The 18324-nt window shown below is 38.4% G+C and overlaps 1 protein-coding gene across 1 annotated transcript in view; it reads left to right on the top strand.

The window, feature by feature from the left end:
- Window positions 1-18324, top strand: part of PTPRD (protein tyrosine phosphatase receptor type D) — a 1348716-nt gene that overhangs the window by 581177 nt on the left and 749215 nt on the right. The window contains exon 6 of the mRNA XM_075138097.1: window positions 3787-3835. The gene's annotated coding sequence lies outside the window, so the exon portion shown is untranslated. The remainder of the gene's footprint in view (window positions 1-3786; window positions 3836-18324) is intronic.

An 18324-nucleotide genomic window follows, 5' to 3' on the forward strand; every position in this document is an offset into this window, starting at 1 on the left:
TCAGAATATTCCCTCAAGAGATTAGGAAAATGGGATTATAAAATGTAATGGAACTTTTTTATTTCATCAGCAGGTATTTTTGTGTCTTTTCAAGAAATTTTATCACATTGGCAAAGATTTTGATTCCACAAGAATAGAAAAAGGTTGTGAAACTGTTGTTGTTAGAAAACTAGTGCGATACTTAAAGCCCATGGATCAAACATACGTTTGAGAATATGTAGGGACTGCTTGGGTTTTTTTAAGTGAAGAGGACATGGTTATCAGTTAAAATGACAGAGCAGTCCCAAACAAAATGCACTCCTACTGCTTTCACTGTAGGATGTACTTGAATCTGTTTCCAGTTGTGGAAGAATGGAATAATCTATGAGTCTATCACTTGTCTCTTTTACATTATGTTATTTCTTCAAAAATCAAATAAATTTCTTAAAGAGAAATAGGGAGACAAGGATCTTGTATTCTCCAAAAGTAGCAAAATATTTTAGACATACAAAAATTAACTAGAAATGGCTGCCAAAAAAAAAAAAAATTACACTTGAATGAAATGTTAAAAATTCTTAACTCTTTTACGGCCTACTTGGAAAACTCTTAATTTTTTATTATATCTTCATTTTGGTGTGAATATTTCAGGATACTATCTAATGGGACTGAAATAAAATTTTGGATAATGTTTTCCTGGAACTGAATTTAAGTATCAGTGAGTAAACAAACATTTGTTCGTTGATAATTGGTGCAACCTTTGCACAAGGAAATAAGAATTAATAGAAGTAAGGTGATAATATACACTGTTAGAACTCCTAGTGGAATTTGTCTTGGTAATCATCATCATAAAAGTAGTGAGGCTTGTTCTCTGTGCTGATTTATTACCAGTATTTTAAAGTCAAAGTCCAAAAAAACCACTGAAAGCAGAGTTTTAATCCCTTCATTTTTTTCTAACACGTTGAAAGAAAGGTACATTAACATTGCCCAATTCTGAGTCATCATATAGTAGTTGTTACTGCCTGGTAGTTCCCATGGTGCCTTTAAATAAGGGGTGTTATAAAAGGAGCTTCAAAATGCAATAGTCTACTTAGTTAATGATCATTTTAATGAGTGATTTTTAATTAAGTGATAATGTCAAGAGAATAAAGCATTTTCACAGGATAATAGCCCCCTCCTTTTTTTCTAAAATTGTGATGATTTCAGACAATAGAGTCCTGTGAAATTTAAAGAAATTCAGGAAAAAGAAGCCTTAAAAAAATTAACAACTCTTGAAGAAACGTCCTACAGAAGTGGGAACTAGCTAAGCATTTAAATGTTGCTGAATAATGCCCTGTGTTGTGGGAGTTTGCCAACTTGGAGAATAAATCACTTTTTACTTAAAATAAAACTAAATTACTTTCAATAGGTAGAGTTCCTATTCTCTCCAAAGTGTGATTAATTTGCTGGCAATACAATATATATCTTATTGATATTTTATTTTTACATATGTAGAAATAATCCTTAGCACAAAAAAACCCCACTTTTCATGTAAACTTCTCAAAGTACACAAGAAAGTTTAATTGAAACTCCCAAGATGATTTTATGGAGCAGGAAAGTTTGTAGACAGAAAGAGTTTCCTAGATCAATATTTTAGTTCACAACAGAACTAGGATTATGCTTGAGGATTATTAACCTACAATTTCCTGGTTTAAAGCACTTGGAGGTTTTCTATGTAAGGATTAGACTGGTGCTATAATGGACTGACTCTCTGATGGAAAGTAATAAGATTTAAATTTATGCACCCAATTTCAATCCTTTTTTTCAATGAGTTAAAACTATAGCAAAATAAATTGTCCCACACAGATTCAAAATAATAAAATAGAAAAATGTGTTGTGAGCCACAGGTTAATTTAGACTCTTTTAGACCAACTGTTTGCAAAGTATAGTTGCCTTAAGAGGCATTTTTTCACTTGTGCTATGATACTCCTATTAGTGGTCATATACTGCTGCTTTCATAAGGAAAGAAAAGGGAAGGGAAGAAAATTACGAAGTACAAAAGAATGTCCTGGGAAAATATATTTGGAGAGATAAGAATAAGTTAAACTCTTCACATAGAAGCTTTGTTAGGTTTGTTTTTTTTTTCCTTCCCCTCCCCCCTCCCCCCCCCCCCCCCCCCCGAAATATAACGGCAGTATTGCATGATGACTTCTGTAGTGACAGAACAGCTTAAGAGACCTAAGACAGAATGCATTGTTGTGGTGGAAATTCTGAGGTCTTTAACTAAGAAACATCGTCAAGGTTATGCTGGACCCATGTGATTTTCACTTTTAAATGTCCAGCTCAAAACTTTGTTAGAAACTTGAAAAATAAAAACAACTTTTTTTTTTTTTTTAAGATAAAGAAAGGCCAAATATACATATTTTTATCCTCAGGTTCTTTTCTGAACATGTCTAAAATACTTTGGAAAAAAAATGTGCCATTCCTTGGGTCATGAAAAAAAAACCCCAACAATAAACAACAACAAAAAAAACCCAAACCAACCAACCAAAAACCCATAAAAAACAAAACACCAAACAAATTTAACTAATGCAAACATCATGGAAAAAATTGTTAGAACTTGGCAACACTGCAAACACTGAATGGATAATCTGTTAATAGGATGTCTTGAATAATTTTAAGATTACAGGGACATGCATATTTCCTCCAAAGCATGCAGATTACCACTATAGCATTTAATCTTCTTTTATATGTTAATTGCAATTAGCATAAAACTAAAATAAATTTAGTATTATGCTTATGCAACATTTTTTCTATGCATCCTTCTTTTCTATTATTCAAACAGACATTTTTTCACTTTGTGTATTTTCTAATATTTATTTGCCAGATTTAAAATTTTGAGCATTAATCTTCATTAATGTCGTACTGGAAAGAGAAAAATGCCCATAGGCAAAAAGTTGGAAACTAATTTGCTGCAGGAAAATCAATTTTAGATTTTTCTTATTAAACTAATGGGTAACCTCAAGCCTTATTAATGTAATAACCATGGTTATAGTATTGATAAATTTAACAAATCTTAGCAATTATAAAAAAATGCATCCAGGTCCATGAAATGAATGTTAATTCAATGATGAATCATTTGTGTTTGATGGTCATAAAGGAGATTTGCTGTACTAATCTATTTTCTTCCTCTGCTTTTATAGAAGATATTCCATTTTTGCATCCCAAGATTTTTACTCTGATGCACTTTCATCAGCTGTCACAGAGCATTCTGCTCCCTTTCAAACATTAAACGTATATCCTCTATTATTATTTTGATTATTTTGATTTACCATTCTTAGAATCAAAATCTTAGAATGTAGTCTGATTTTGTTTTTTAAAATCTTCTGAGCATTAAATTAATTAATTCTCTAAAGGAGCAATTTATGTTCAAATAAACTTCTCAAGTCATAGTTTGAACTGCTCTGGTGTACAGTCTAAATCTCCTCTATCCAGATATCCCTGGAGTTTATTAGTCTCCATGGAAATTCACAAACTCTCCATTCCAGGAGAGAGCTTAAAACAATTTTTCCTCAGAACACTGTTGGGGGATAGGGAGAGGAATACTGAACACACTTGAAAGCTCAGGCTTTATTGAACTGCTTTTCTAACATAAAATGTGCTTCTTTCAAAGTGTACTATTCAAGGTTTAAGCCAATTGATTTTCCTGCAACATATATGTAAGTTAATTATTTGCAGAACTGAAATATCATTTACTCATTTTGCTGTATATCTAATGTCTAATTATTTATTGTCAGTGGTGATAGAAAGCTTTTGTTTTGTGTTTCTCAGATCTCAGGATAGAGAATTTTTGACTGAGTTCCAAACCTGCAAGCTCAAGGTGAGTAGTTATTTTTGTTATTTGTTTAGCTTGAATTTGGATGGTTCTGTGAATAACTATATTCCAGCATATGACTATGTTTCCTGGAGCATGAAAATAAAAATCCTACCCAGTCTGTGATAATGTCAACTGATAATACCAGCGATTAATTAATCTCTTTTTGTTTCAAGGAATTGTGAGGAAATTTTTCTTTTTCTTCCTTACTGTGTAACCAGAAAATGAATTTGTTCATGGTTGTTTGTTTGTTTGTTTGTTTGTTTGTTTTAGCATAGTTTGATTGAAGAGACCGTGACATAACTGTACTTCAATGCTACATGTGTAACTTGACCATGTTGCATTTTGGGACTGATGTTAACATAGCCATCAAACACAAAAGCTGACATAATTTCAAAGTGAGAGAGAGAACATGAACAAAAAAGGCAATGATCTGTAAAAATGACAGAGGTTCTCCAGACATAAATTGCATTTTTGTACATTAAATCCCTTGTGAGAAACTATCTTTTAGGAATGAATAAGGGCCAAGCAGCAGTAGACACTAAAACTATCACGTTACGGGTTTTGTCAAAATGGTTTCTGACTAACAGAAGTTTAATGTGACAGTTTTGGGGAGTGAGATACAAGACAGATAGCTGTAATAATGAAAACTAAAATTACTGGAAACTTGTGATTGCTGTAGTTCATTTTTTTCTCTTTTCCATATAATAAGTTTTTAGGAAACGTTATGTTTAATGTGAAGTCATTTGAATGAAGTATGTTGACGTTTAACAAGTTGCTGGAATAATTTAATAAATTGTGTAATAAAGCTATTGAGACAAACAAGCTAAAACAGGTTACCAAATTATTCTCTTGTGTTTTAAGCTTGTTTCATAATATTAAGTATAATAAAGTTGAGTGCTTGTTTTATAACAAATCACAACATGATTAACATACAATTGAGATCAAACTCATGAGGAAACTTCATTTGTATAACACAAATAGCTGTCATACTATTCATACATGGGCAGCAAACAACGCTCCTAGACAGTGGAAACCTAAGCCCAGGAGAACATATCTGTCAGGTTTGTTTTGTGATTCTAGTCATTCTGTGAAAGAAGTAGTTCAAAAAGCACCATGGCAGAAATGATGATATATTTAACCATGACACTTTTTTTGTAATGAGTTGCAACTTTTGAGCTTTAAAGGAAATTTCTGTTTCAGAAGCTCCTTGGGAAAGCCTGAAATTTAAAATTTTGTAGTATCAATTTCAAAGACTCACAGAAAATATTTTTCTTAATATTTGGACAGGTCTAGGGGACTTTGTTTCCATCCTGTTTTTTTTGGTTTTCCATGAGATTTTTCTTGCTCTTTTGCTCATAGTCCTTGAGGAGTGGAGTTGATTATTGCTATCCCACATGCTGCACAGCACAGTTGTAGAATCTTCCCTACAGCAGGTGATTTAGAGGTGTGTCGTGGTTTAACCTGGCAGGCAGCCAAATACCACACAGCCGCTCACTCACTCCCCCTGCCCCTCCCAGTGGGACGGGGAGAGAATCGGAAGGGTAAGAGTGAGAAAAATTCGTGGGTTGAGATAAAGACAGTTTAATAGAACAGAAAAGGGAAAATAATAATAATAATAATGATAGAATATACAAAATGAGTGATGCACAATGCAATTGCTCACCACCCGCGCTGACCAATAACCAAGTAGCAATCGGTACTTCCTGGATCACGCCTACCATTCATATACTGAGCATGACATCACATGGTGTGGAATACCCCATTAGCCAGCTGGGCTGGCTGTCCTGATTATGTTCCCTCCCATCTTGTGTACCTAGCTCAGTCAGTAGGCATGGGAGCTGTCCTTGGACTAGGAGGGCACTTAGCAACAACTGAAAACATCAGTGTGTTATCAACATTCTTCTCACACTAAATCCAAAACACAGCACTAGGAAGAAATTTAACCCTATCCCAGCCGAAACCGGGACAGTATCCACCCCTTATTCCATACCATTTACGTCATGCTTAGGCCTCACATTTTTCAATATATTTCAATTAATCACCACTATCTTTTTTCATATATACATATATATATATGCACACACAGATATCATTCCCTTAGTCTATGGACTATCTCTTTAAAATGTCCATTGAGTTAATTTAGTCCACAACTTTGGGCTCCATCTGCTATAACAGTCTTTCAGGGCCAGAGATATGGTGTGTAGTGTTGGGCTGTTGCATCCTGAAGCCAGTTCTCATTTCAGTACTGCTGCACTCGTTCAGTTCTATCATCGTTGTACTTTGCTTGGTTTCAACAGAGTTAGTTCATTCTTTGTTAATCTGGGTGATTTTCACTGCTATACCATTGATAGCAACCATACAAATAATGATATACAATATCATATAACAATTGACATCATAAAATTCATTGGCTATCTTCACCCAAAATCAAATCCCCTTGAGGTACACACCGGACTTCCCCATCCTTTCGCATTACCCACCAAGTGCACCCAGGTCCTTGAGAAAAAGCAATCCCACGGATGGGTTTTCCCTTGCCAGACTAACCCAGACTGTCTTCCCCAGCATATTTCTTATGTGCACGACAGGGTCTTTATCTCCATCTACAGTACGTAAGAGTCTTGATTGGGCAGGGCCAGCTCGATTAACAGATCCCCTAGTGTTGACCAGCCAGGTGGCTTTTGCTAAATGTGTATCCCAATGCTTGAATATCCCACCACCCATTGCCCTCAGTGTTGTCTTTAGCATTCCATTGTATCGTTCAATTTTCCCAGAGGCTGGTGCATGGTAGGGGATGTGATAGACCCACTCAATGCCATGCTCTTTGGCTCAGGTGTCTATGAGGGTGTTTGGGAAATGAGTCCCGTTGTCTGACTCAATTCTTTCTGGAGTGCCATGTCGCCATAGGATTTGCTTTTCAAGGCCCAGGATGGTGTTCCGGGCAGTGACATGGGGCACAGGGTATGTTTCTAGCCAGCCGGTGGTTGCTTCCACCATGGTGAACCCATAGCGCTTGCCGTGGCGGGTTTGTGGGAGTGTGATATAATCAATCTGCCAGGCCTCCCCATATTTATATTTCAACCATCGTCCTCCATACCAAAGAGGCTTTACTCGCTTGGCTTGTGTGATTGCAGCACATGTTTCACATTCATGGATAACCTGTGCAATAGCGTCCACGGTTAAGTCCACACCTCGATCACAAGCCCATCTATATGTTGCATCTCTTCCTTGATGGCCTGAGGTGTCATGGGCCCACCGAGCTATAAATAATTCACCCTTATGTTGTCAGTCCAGATCCACCTGAGCCACTTCAATCTTAGCAGCCTGGTCCACCTGCTGGTTGTTTTGATGTTCTTCAGTGGCCCGACTCTTGGGTACGTGAGCATCTACGTGACGTACTTTTACAACCAGGTTTTCCCTACTCGGGCAGAAATATCTTGCCACAACGCGGCGGCCCAGGTGGGTTTACCTCTGTGCTGCCAGTTGTTCTGCTTCCACTGCTGCAACCACCCCCACAGGGCATTTGCCACCATCCATGAGTCAGTATAAAGATAAAGTACTGGCCATTTTTCTCATTCAGCAATGTCCAAGGCCAGCTGGATGGCTTTCACCTCCGCAAACTGGCTCGATTCACCTTCTCCTTCAGCAGTTTCTGCAACTTGGTGTATAGGACTCCATACAGCAGCTTTCCACCTCCGATGCTTTCCCACAATGCAACAGGACCCATCAGTGAACAGGGCATATTGCTTCTCATTTTCTGGTAGTTTGTTATACAGTGGGGCCTCTTCAGCACGTGTCACCTCCTCCTCTGAGGATATTCCAAAATCTTTGCCTTCTGGCCAGTTCGTGATCACCTCCAAGATTCCTGGGCGACTGGGGTTTCCTATTCGGGCCCGTTGTGTGATCAGTGTGACCCACTTACTCCACGTAGCATCGGTTGCATGATGTGTAGAGGGGACGCTCCCTTTGAACATCCAGCCCAGCACCGGCAGTCGGGGTGCCGGGAGGAGCTGTGCTTCACTACCAACCACTTCCGAAGCAGCTCGAATCCCTTCATATGCTGCCAATATCTCCTTCTCAGTTGGAGTGTAGCAGGCCTCAGATCCTCTGTATCCCCGACTCCAGAACCCCAAGGGTCAACCTTGTGTCTCCCCTGGGGATTTCTGCCAGAGGCTCCAGGTAGGGCCATTGTCCCCGGCTGCGCTGTAGAGCACATTCTTCACATCTTGTCCTGCCCGGACTGACCCAAGGGCTACTGCATGAACTATCTCCTGTTTAATTTGTTCAAAGGCTTGTCGTTGCTCAGGGCCCCCTTTAAATCGTTCTTCTTCTGAGTCACTTGATAGAGGGGGCTTACAATCAGGTTGTAATCTGGAATATGCATTCTCCAAAAGCCCACAACGCCTAAGAAAGCTTGTGTTTCCTTTTTGCTAGTTGGTGGGGACATGGCTGTTATTTTGTTGATCACATCCATTGGGATCTGACGACGTCCATCTTGCCATTTTATTCCTCAAAACTGGATCTCATGTGCAGGTCTCTTGACCTTACTTTGTTTTATGGCAAAACCGGCTTTCAGAAGGATTTGAATTATTCTCTCCCCCTTCTCAAAAACTTCTTTTGCTGTGTTGCCCCACACAATGATGTCATCAATGTATTACAGGTGTTCTGGAGCCTCACCCTGTTCCAGTGTGGTGTGGATCAGTCCATGGCAAATGGTAGGACTGTGTTTCCAACCCGGGGGCAGTCAGTTCCAGGTGTACTGGACGCCCCTCCAAGTGAAAGCAAACTGTGGCCTGCACTCTGCTGCCAAAGGGATTGAGAAGAACGCATTAGCAATGTCAATTGTGGCGTACCACTTGGCTGCCTTTGACTCCAGTTCGTATTGGAGTTCTACATGTCTGGCACAGCAGCACTCAGTAGCGGTGTGACTTCGTTCAGGCCACGATAGTCTACTGTTAGTCTCCACTCTCCATTAGACTTTCGCACTGGCCATATGGGACTGTTAAAGGGTGAGCGAGTCTTGCTGATCACTCCTTGGCTCTCCAGTCGACGAATCAGCTCATGGATGGGGATTAGAGAGTCTCGGTTGGTGCGGTATTGCCGCCGGTGCACTGTTGTGGTAGCGATTGGTACTTGTTGTTCTTCAACCCTCAACAACCCCACAACAGAAGAGTCCTCCGAGAGATCGGGCAAGGTGGACAGCTGTTTAATTTCCTCCGTCTCCAAGGCAGCTATACCAAAAGCCCACCGGTACCCTTTTGGGTCCTTGAAATACCCTCTCCTGAGGTAGTCCATGCCAAGGATGCACGGAGCCTCTGGGCCAGTCACAATGGGGTGCTTCTGCCACTCATTCCTGGTTAGGCTCACTTCGGCCTCCAATACAGTTAACTCTTGGGATTCCCCTGTCACTCTGGAAATACAAATGAGTTCTACCCCTTTTTGCTTGATGGCATCAGGGTACACTGTGCACCAGTGTCTACGAGAGCCTTATACTCCTGTGGGTCTGATGTGCCAGGCCATCGAATCCACACAGTCCAGTAAACCCGGTTGTCCCTTTCCTCCACCTGGCTGGAGGCAGGACCCCTCTAGTTCTGGTCATAGTATCCATCTCTCACTTCTTGCAAACGTGAGTCAAGAATTTCTTCATTGCAATTACAATCCAAAGTAAGATCAGCCCTTCTACTCTGTCTGGGGAACTGTTCACTGGAAACTGGACCGTCGTGAGACAGGTTTTTCCTGAAAACTGGAGCAGCATTTTTCCTGGGAGAACCTCCTTGTGTAATTGTTTTTCCTTGCAACTCACGTACATGTGCCTCTAGGTTCAAAGTAGGTTTTCCATCCCATTGCCTCATGTCCTCTCCGTGGTCACACAGGTAAAACCACAGGGTGCCCCGTGGTGTGTACTTTTGATATCCTCTCTCTTGAGCAGAAGAATGTTGACTCTTAATGGCTGAGATACTGGTCCATACAGGTGGAGAATAGGACCTATCGTCTTTGAGTTGCTGGACCTTCCAGGACAGTTTCTCCACAGCTGAGACAAGGGAGGAGGAGACACTTTCTTCCCGGAGATTGCTAACCACAACATCAACCGTTGGTGCTTCTTCCTCTTTCCAGCACGAATTGGCATACGACACTGGTGCGCTCCGTACTAATTTCCGCCACATGGGTTGCATGCACTGGACTTCATCTGGATCTTTGGGTGTTTGGACATTGTCCAGGTCACTATAAACTACCTCCAGCACACCTAGTTCTCTCAGGTACTGGATACCTCTCTCCATAGTGGTCCATTTGCCTGGGTGATATATAATATCTTCCTTGAAGGGATACCTTTCCTTCATGCCTGACAGCAGTCGCCTCCAGAGGCTGAGGACCTGTGTCCCTTTTCCAATTGCTTTGTCAATGCCTCCTTCCCTAGCAAGGGATCCCAGCTGTTTGGCTTCTTTCTCCTCTAATTCCAGGCTACTGGCCCCATTATCCCAGCATCGGAGCAGCCAGGTCACAATGTGCTCGCCTGGACGACGGCTGAAATCTTTCCGCATATCTCGCAGCTCACTCAGGGACAGGGATCGGGTGGTTTCCTCTCATTTATGAGTTCTTCCTCTTCCTCCTCCTCTCCTCGTGATGGCCCTGCTCTTTCATCATCCCTTCCTAAACAACGTGATCTCCGCTTCCAAGATTTCCTCTTCTGTACAGGGGCAACAAATACCAGCAAGGGTTGGTCCTCTGGTTCAGCTGTGCCTATTGCTGGGGTTTGGGTAGCTGCAGTGCTTGTCATGGGGGTTGGAGTAACTGTAGTGCCTGTTGCCGGAGCTTGAGTGGCTGCAGTGCCTGTTGCAGGGGTTGGAGAAGCTACGGTGACTGTTGCCGGGGTTTGAGTAGCCACAGGGGTTGTCGTGGGGGTTGAAGTAGCTGCAGTATCTGTTGTGAGGTTTTGAGTAGCTACTGTGTCTGTTGCCGGGGTTGATCTCCTGCTGCCCACCGCCCCTGAGACTCGCCACTCTGCCCGCCCAGACGAGGCAACGCCATTTGCCCTCCCTCTTCTCTTGTTCCTGAGGGTTGATCTCTGGACAGTATTCCTGAATAATTGTTTAACCCTAAACAAGGCCTGAACCACATTCAGGATACACAGCAATATAAACATGCTTGTTTGAACATCCCAAGGATATTCAAAATTCTCAGGGAATAGTGTGGACATCTTCGTGAAGAGGATAGAAGAAAAAGGAGTTTCTGAAGATATGGAAGGGAAGATGAACAAGTGGGAGAAAGTGTCCCATCCTGTCTTCCCCTTAAATTCATTCTCCGAGGGGAAAAAAGTGCAATTACTAATAATTTCTAAGAGGTGGTTCCCGATGTACAGAAATGACGGCAGTACCGAGTACAGATACCAGGTTAGACTTATGACCAATGATCTTATCTCCTCATAAAACAGCAGCAAAATGATAATCTTGGCCCAGTTCCAACTGATGATAAACAACACAAAAGGGAACACATATTGCAAGCAAGGTATTACATGACCCAACATTGAGAGCCAGCCCCACAACTTTGACAACCAATACATCAACATTGTGACCAATCAATATACGAATGCTTATAACAATTTTGCCTTAACACACTTTGGTCAGATCTATCGTTATCTCCACCCTTCGAGCCCCACATTGAGTGCCAAAAAGGACTGTCGTGGTTTAACCTGGCAGGCAGCCAAATACCACATAGCCACTCACTCACTCCCCCCGCCCCCCCAGTGGGACGGGAAGAGAATCAGAAGGGTAGGAGTGAGAAAAACTCATGGGTTGAGATAAAGACAGTTTAATAGAACAGAAAAGGGAAAATAATAATAATAAATAATGATAGAATATACAAAATGAGTGATGCACAATGCAATTGCTCACCACCCGCGCTGACCAATAACCAAGTAGCAATCGGTACTTCCTGGATCACGCCTACCATTCATATACTGAGCATGACGTCACATGGTATGGAATACCCCATTAGCCAGCTGGGCTGTCTGTCCTGATTATTTTCCCTCCCATCTTGTGTACCTAGTTTAGTCAGTAGGCATGGGAGCTGTCCTTGGACTAGGAGGGCACTTAGCAACAACTGAAAACATCAGTGTGTTATTAACATTCTTCTCATACTAAATCCAAAACACAGCACTAGGAAGAAATTTAACCCTATCCCAGCTGAAACCGGGACAAGGTGTCTATTGTAAGTCTATAAAATGCTTTTAAATTCCAAATCCCTCAAATCTTTTTTTTTTTTCTAGATATCGGAGTGTGTACAGGAACACAGGGCTTATTCAGATTCCTGTAAAGGTCCTGTACTCATAGAAATTCTGTAGTAGTAAGCAACCTAATATTGTCAAAACTCTTAACTATAGAGATATCTCCCTTGTTAAGTTTGTTAATATCTGGCTGAGGAAACACTAAAAGTGTTTAGCAACAATACACTGAAGTGACAGAGAATTCTCATTATAATACTGGTATATTACTTAATAGAAGATTCCTGGTGATCAATTTTTTTCTTATGTTTTGACCAACTGATTCTATATAAAATACACACAAGCGTATATATGTGAATGTGTGGGTATTGTGTATAATAAAGCTTTATTTTTGAAGAAAGAAGTATACAAAACCAATAATACCTCATGGTTTGAGGAACCAGGGTTTCAACAACACGCTAAAACACTTTTTATGCTTATGTATATAGGAGGCAACTGAGATAACTGCATTAAATAATTGATAAATATAATGAAATTACGGTAAAGTAAGTTTTTCTGTGAGTTAAAAAAAAAAAATTAAATAATACACAACAGAAATCAACAACTTCTGTGGGAAAATCCAGCAAAAAAAAGAAGCTCTAACCACTTGTTTAAATTGGATCACTTAAGTTTAGCATATTTGGAGCAATTAAAAGATACAACAGATAGGGGTTTACTATGGAATTCGGCTCATTTCCAAAGGCATAAGCTTTCCAATCTATTCAAAGTAGAAAGATAAATAGTTTAATTAATCCTTTGCATAAATTGACAAAGTTCAAATGATATAAATTAAACAGGGGATTCTTCCTGGTGGTGTTTGTAGACTATAGGTATAGCTGATTTGTCTGAGAACTTTCTTACATTGTTTTATTGCCCTGCATTTTGTTCACATAAAAGTGATGCAGATGACTGAAGCAGAACTTAGAATGATACAGGCAACTACTGAAGTATCAAGGAATCCTTGCAAAATTTGAATCGGGGATGAAATTTGGTCCTGTATTTTAAACAGTGTTTTGTTGAGATAAAAGTTTAAACAAAGGTTTGCGGTATGCCTGATTTAGTCATTTGTAATACATACTTCAAGAAAGGGAGCACAGAAAAATCTAAGTAGTATTGGCACTGTTAAAATAGTAGTACTGATTTTATGCATGTTACTATATTTTTTAAAAAGATTACATTAAATTATGTATGTATTTAAAACATAGTACTTAATAAATTAATGCTTTCAACATTCCCCTTCACTTAAGAGGGACTTGATCATTTTTACAAAGGTTTTATCAGAAAAAAACTGATATAGAACCAATGGACAAAAATAAATCTTTCATTGGAAAACTGATACCAGGAACTTACCTAACCTTATGCCAGGGTCATGTCCATGCCATCCCCTAATACCAAGTATTTACATTTTTCTATAAAATAAAAAGGAATTTTAAAACCCAAACCAACCAAAACCAAAACACCCCAACAAAAAAACCCAACCCCTCTCTCTTACCTATTTCTTCATGGATCTGGGGGGGGGCATCAGAATTCATCATCCCAGAAATGTCGTAATTTTAAAATTTTTTTATAGTATTAAATAATCTGATCTAGAAAACTAATAAAACAACAAACAAAAAACTTTTTTCCATTTAAAAATAATGAAGGGTATTTTTAAAGACAGAATTTGCAGAAGTAAACTTAAAATGCCATTTTACCTAAATCCCCCTGAATGATGTACCACAAATTATCAGGTATATGACTACAAATACGCTTGTATGTTCACTGGCAAAACCTTGCTGTTAGATACTACATTTATCACTGTATTTGGAAAACTTTACTTCTGATTATTTATTTACATATGGGTAGATGGACATAAAAACAAATCTATGTGGGTACATGTGTTTGAAAACATATTAATCTTCCCAAATGCATTCTAGATTTGATCCTGTTCAGCCCTTAAGTGTGCGTATATGCTTTAGGTAGACATACATGCTCCTTTATATTTATACTTTTCCAATGTGACAGGTAATATTTTCTTAAAAGCACTGCAAAAGTGATTAGCTACTTGTTCTTTTAATGTAAATTTCAAGCATGGTAAGTATAATAATACAGAAAAAGCCAATACAACAAAATTATCTTTTAATACTCTTAGTCGTAGATTCACTAACGTGTGAAATGGTATGGCTAGAGATTTTGCAGGTCATGCCACAGTAAAAGTAAAAGGTTATATGTAAATTAAGAATGAAGTCTAGGGTTCTTTTAGGTATTTTTTTTACTTTTCTGACATTCATAAAAAAGTTACTCTTGCTGAAACATATTCTATCCTTCTAAAAGATTAAAATGTATCACCTAAAAAACTGATTTCTTTTACTTGAAACACAATATATTCACTAAATTCATTTTTTTATTGAGGAATAGCACCAGTGAAAAGTTAATCAACTTGCATAAAATGTGAAACCAAAAAAAAAAAAGCTTTTATAATGAAGACAGCTTTCATTTTTTAGTAAACATACTCTGAAAGTATTGATTAAAAAGTCCTACCATGGCCACAGACTAGGGTAAATTATCATTAGAATGATGCTATACAATCTTGATGATATTCTGTCTTTTGTACCTCTGAGAATGTCATTGTATCTCTTGGGAGTATTATTATTTCTGAAGTTAAAATCGGCTTTAAAAGAAAAGGCAGCTTGAATCTCATTTTCAGGTGGATAAAGCTAAACATACAATGGGAGTAAATCTCTTCTCACATAAACCAGGGACATACATTACAATCCGCAGGGTTTTGCAGTGGTGGTTACATTCTGTTCTTTATTAGGAACTTTGCTAATTTCCAGCCAGCAATAATTGCACCTTGAAACTTGCTTACAGACCAAGAGACGGGCTTGTGGACCAAAAGATAGGGCTATCACATAGAGTTGCAAATTCTAGAAGATAAGGATTTGTTAGAAACTAAATTAAGTCAATCAAGGAAGAAGTGATGGTGTAATACTGCTAAATAGGCATTAATTTTGGAATCAATTTCTCCAATTTAAACTATTAAACGGGTGACAGAAATGCCCTTTCTGACACACTGGAAATCACTAGTAGTGAACACACTGGTGGCTACCATTGTCAATGGATTATTAGTAATTGTTCTTAGACTAATTTTCTGACATATCTTTGAACTTCTTTGACAATTCACTGCCATCGTACTAAACACAATTAATGTTGGTTGCTGTCAGGCCATAGGAAAGGGGAAAAAATAGTTTGAAGCTGTTACCTTATATTCAAAGGCCACGTCAGTATGTGCTTACGTAAGCTTAGAGTTACTCCCATTTACAAAGGATGTGGAATTGGAAACGTAAATTATCAGTTAAAGGTAAAATTGTTTCTTTCATCCAACCTCCAACATTATCACTGAATATTTGAAACAGAAATGATTTAAAATGCAACATAGCAAAAAGTTTTCCATTTGCTTCAGCAGAGTCTGTTAACTCTGTGAAGGAAGGAATTTTTCCCCAAGACCAAAAGGTATTGAACTACCATTTTGTACTGTTGCAAGAGAAAATTAGTGACTCATATAACCTCACTGAAGTAATTGATAAAATTACATAAGAGATAAATTTGAGAATTTTTTAATTAAAGATAACTATTTCCTTTCCTTTCATTAAAAAAAAAAAAAAAAAAAAAAAAAAGAAGTAATGACATATTTGAAGTATTTTTCAGTTTTTAAAGAACTCAGAATTTTTCTTCTGGAATCTTTCCCAAAACTTAGTGAAAAGACTGCTATTAATGTCAGTGGCCTGTAAATGAAGTCCTTTTTTATGCTCACTTCTAGTGAGCTTGATCTTACACAGAAGTCCTTGTCAGTCAGGTCCACATACTATACTTTCTTAGGTACGCAGGTATTTATATCTATATGTTTCATATGAATTATTTTCGCTGATCTGGTAAAGAACATAAAATAAATGAGCAAGTCATTACCTTATGCAAAAATGGAGAGGAAGAAGGAATTTGCCTAATAAAATTCTAAAGAACTTTATAAATGTCATATGTAGCATCAGATTTATTGCTTAAGACATTAGAAACTGGAATTGAATCCTCTTTGTTGTGTCTTTTATTTTCTCATTATTTTATATTCAGCATGAAAGCAGAGAAAATAGTTACATTACTCACTGCAGGAGTGAAAGTGCTGTTAAAGAACAAGATTATCAGAGATTTGCTCATTTAAAATTCACATTGAAAATATAGAAGATAAAATAGACTGGGTATTTAGACTATTGCTAGGTTATTGGGCAAACTTTTCAAAGGATAATGTCCTGCCTTTTCATCTTCATCCAGCTTCTGTTCCTGAAGGAAACAAACTTTGTCAAAGAATATTCTAGTTGAAAAGTATCACCTGAGTTGTCAACAGGAGCAGATCTGTAAAGAGATCCAGCTCAAATTTGATTAATATTGGTTTGCTCAAATAGCATAAGAAGCAAACTTTTTTTTTTTTTTTTATTTCATATGCAGTTATGGTTGCCTTCCAAAAGTTATTTTAGGAGTTGTGATGCAAAAATATGTCACCAACATGTTTGGTTTTTTTTAAAATATTTCATAACTACATACAGGTCCAGTATCAGGATAAAAATCCCGTTGTCTTCAAGGGAAATGTTGTGTTCTTTTGTGTGTATCTGTCTGCTCTGTGGAAAAATTTTTCTGAATTTTGATGCTCAGTAAAAAACTGTGTAGAAATAGAAACAGAAAAATTGCATAGTGAAAACCAATCTTATTTCCAGTCCACCTGCAATTGTGTGTCCCACAAATATCTGATTTTCTGCATAGACAGAGGTAGGAAAAAAGATTTAGGGCTTCATTTTCAAAGAAGATGTAGCCAATACATTCACCTATATTCACTTGGGCAATGAGTCTAGTAAAATCTGATCTCAGCTGAGTCCTTCAGAACTTTTAGGAGAAAATCACTTATACATGTAAATAAATATACAACTAAATGCATTGCTAGTCTTAAACAAAAGGCTGTTAAATGATTTTAATCCAGAACGCCAATGTCGTGGTTTAAATCCAGCCAGCAACTAAGCACCACACAGCCACTCGCTCACTCCCCCCGGGTGGGATGGGGGAGAAAATTGGAAGGGTAAAAGTGAGAAAACTTGCGCATTGAGATAAAGACAGTTTAATAGGTAAAGCAAAAGCCGCACATGCAAGCAAAGCAAACCAAGCAATTAATTCACTACTTACCATCAGCAGGCAGAAGTTCGGCCATGTCCAGGAAAGCAGGGCTCCATCATGCGTAACGGTTAGTTGGGAAAACAAACACCATCATTCTGAACGTCCCCCCCTTCCTTCTTCTTCCCCCAGCCTAATATGCTGAGCATGGTGTCATACAGTATGGAAGACCCTGTTGGCCAGTCGGGTTAGCTGTCCTGGCTATGCTCCCTCCCTCCTCTTGTGGCAGAGCACAGGAACCTGAAAAGTCCTTGACTAGTGTAAACATTACTTAGCAACAACTAAAACATTAGTGTGTTATCAACATTATTCTCATACTAAATTCAAAACACAGCACTATACCAGCTACTAGGAAGAAAATTAACTCTATCCCAGCCAAAATCAGGACAGCCAGTTATAAATAGTTAGTAATTTTAATAGAAGTATTAAATAACGCAACATAAACTTGGGACTCTGAGTCAGGTCAAAGATCCAGCTGGCCCAGCGTGATTTTTCCAGTGGTGGTTGGCTGTAAAGGTTTAGGTAATTTTTCTTCTGAAATAGCCTGAGCTTCCATCAGTTAGATTGTCAGTTCCACTCAGCTCACTGTATTACACTGAAATGGAAAAGTGGGAAAGAATAATAAAGAAATCTGAAAACATTTGAATTTTTTATAGTTTTAGACCTCATTACTAAATAGGCTGAGTAAAGTTTCTCATGTTTTGTAATGTGTCTAGTTCAGCCAACCTTTTAGAGAATTCAAAAACAATGTTGCAGTTCTGAATCAAATTCCTTAGAAACTTTGATCTCATTTAAAAATGAGATCTGAGAGATCTGAACTAGAGAGGAAGAAAAGAAAGCACGACACGTGCTAGAACACATATTTCTGTGTATGTGTGAAATGAAAATTATGATTATTATCTTAGCAATTTCTTCAAGTATAAGCTCTTCCTTCCAGCTCGTCCCAGACCAGTCATGTTTGTGTATTGATAAATTACATAGGGCTTTGCTTGCAACACATCTGAATGCACAATCTGAAAGGGTGTACACAACTTCCAGGATATAATTT

This window comes from Calonectris borealis, chromosome Z (assembly GCF_964195595.1).
Source record: "Calonectris borealis chromosome Z, bCalBor7.hap1.2, whole genome shotgun sequence".
Classification (NCBI taxonomy): domain Eukaryota; kingdom Metazoa; phylum Chordata; class Aves; order Procellariiformes; family Procellariidae; genus Calonectris; species Calonectris borealis.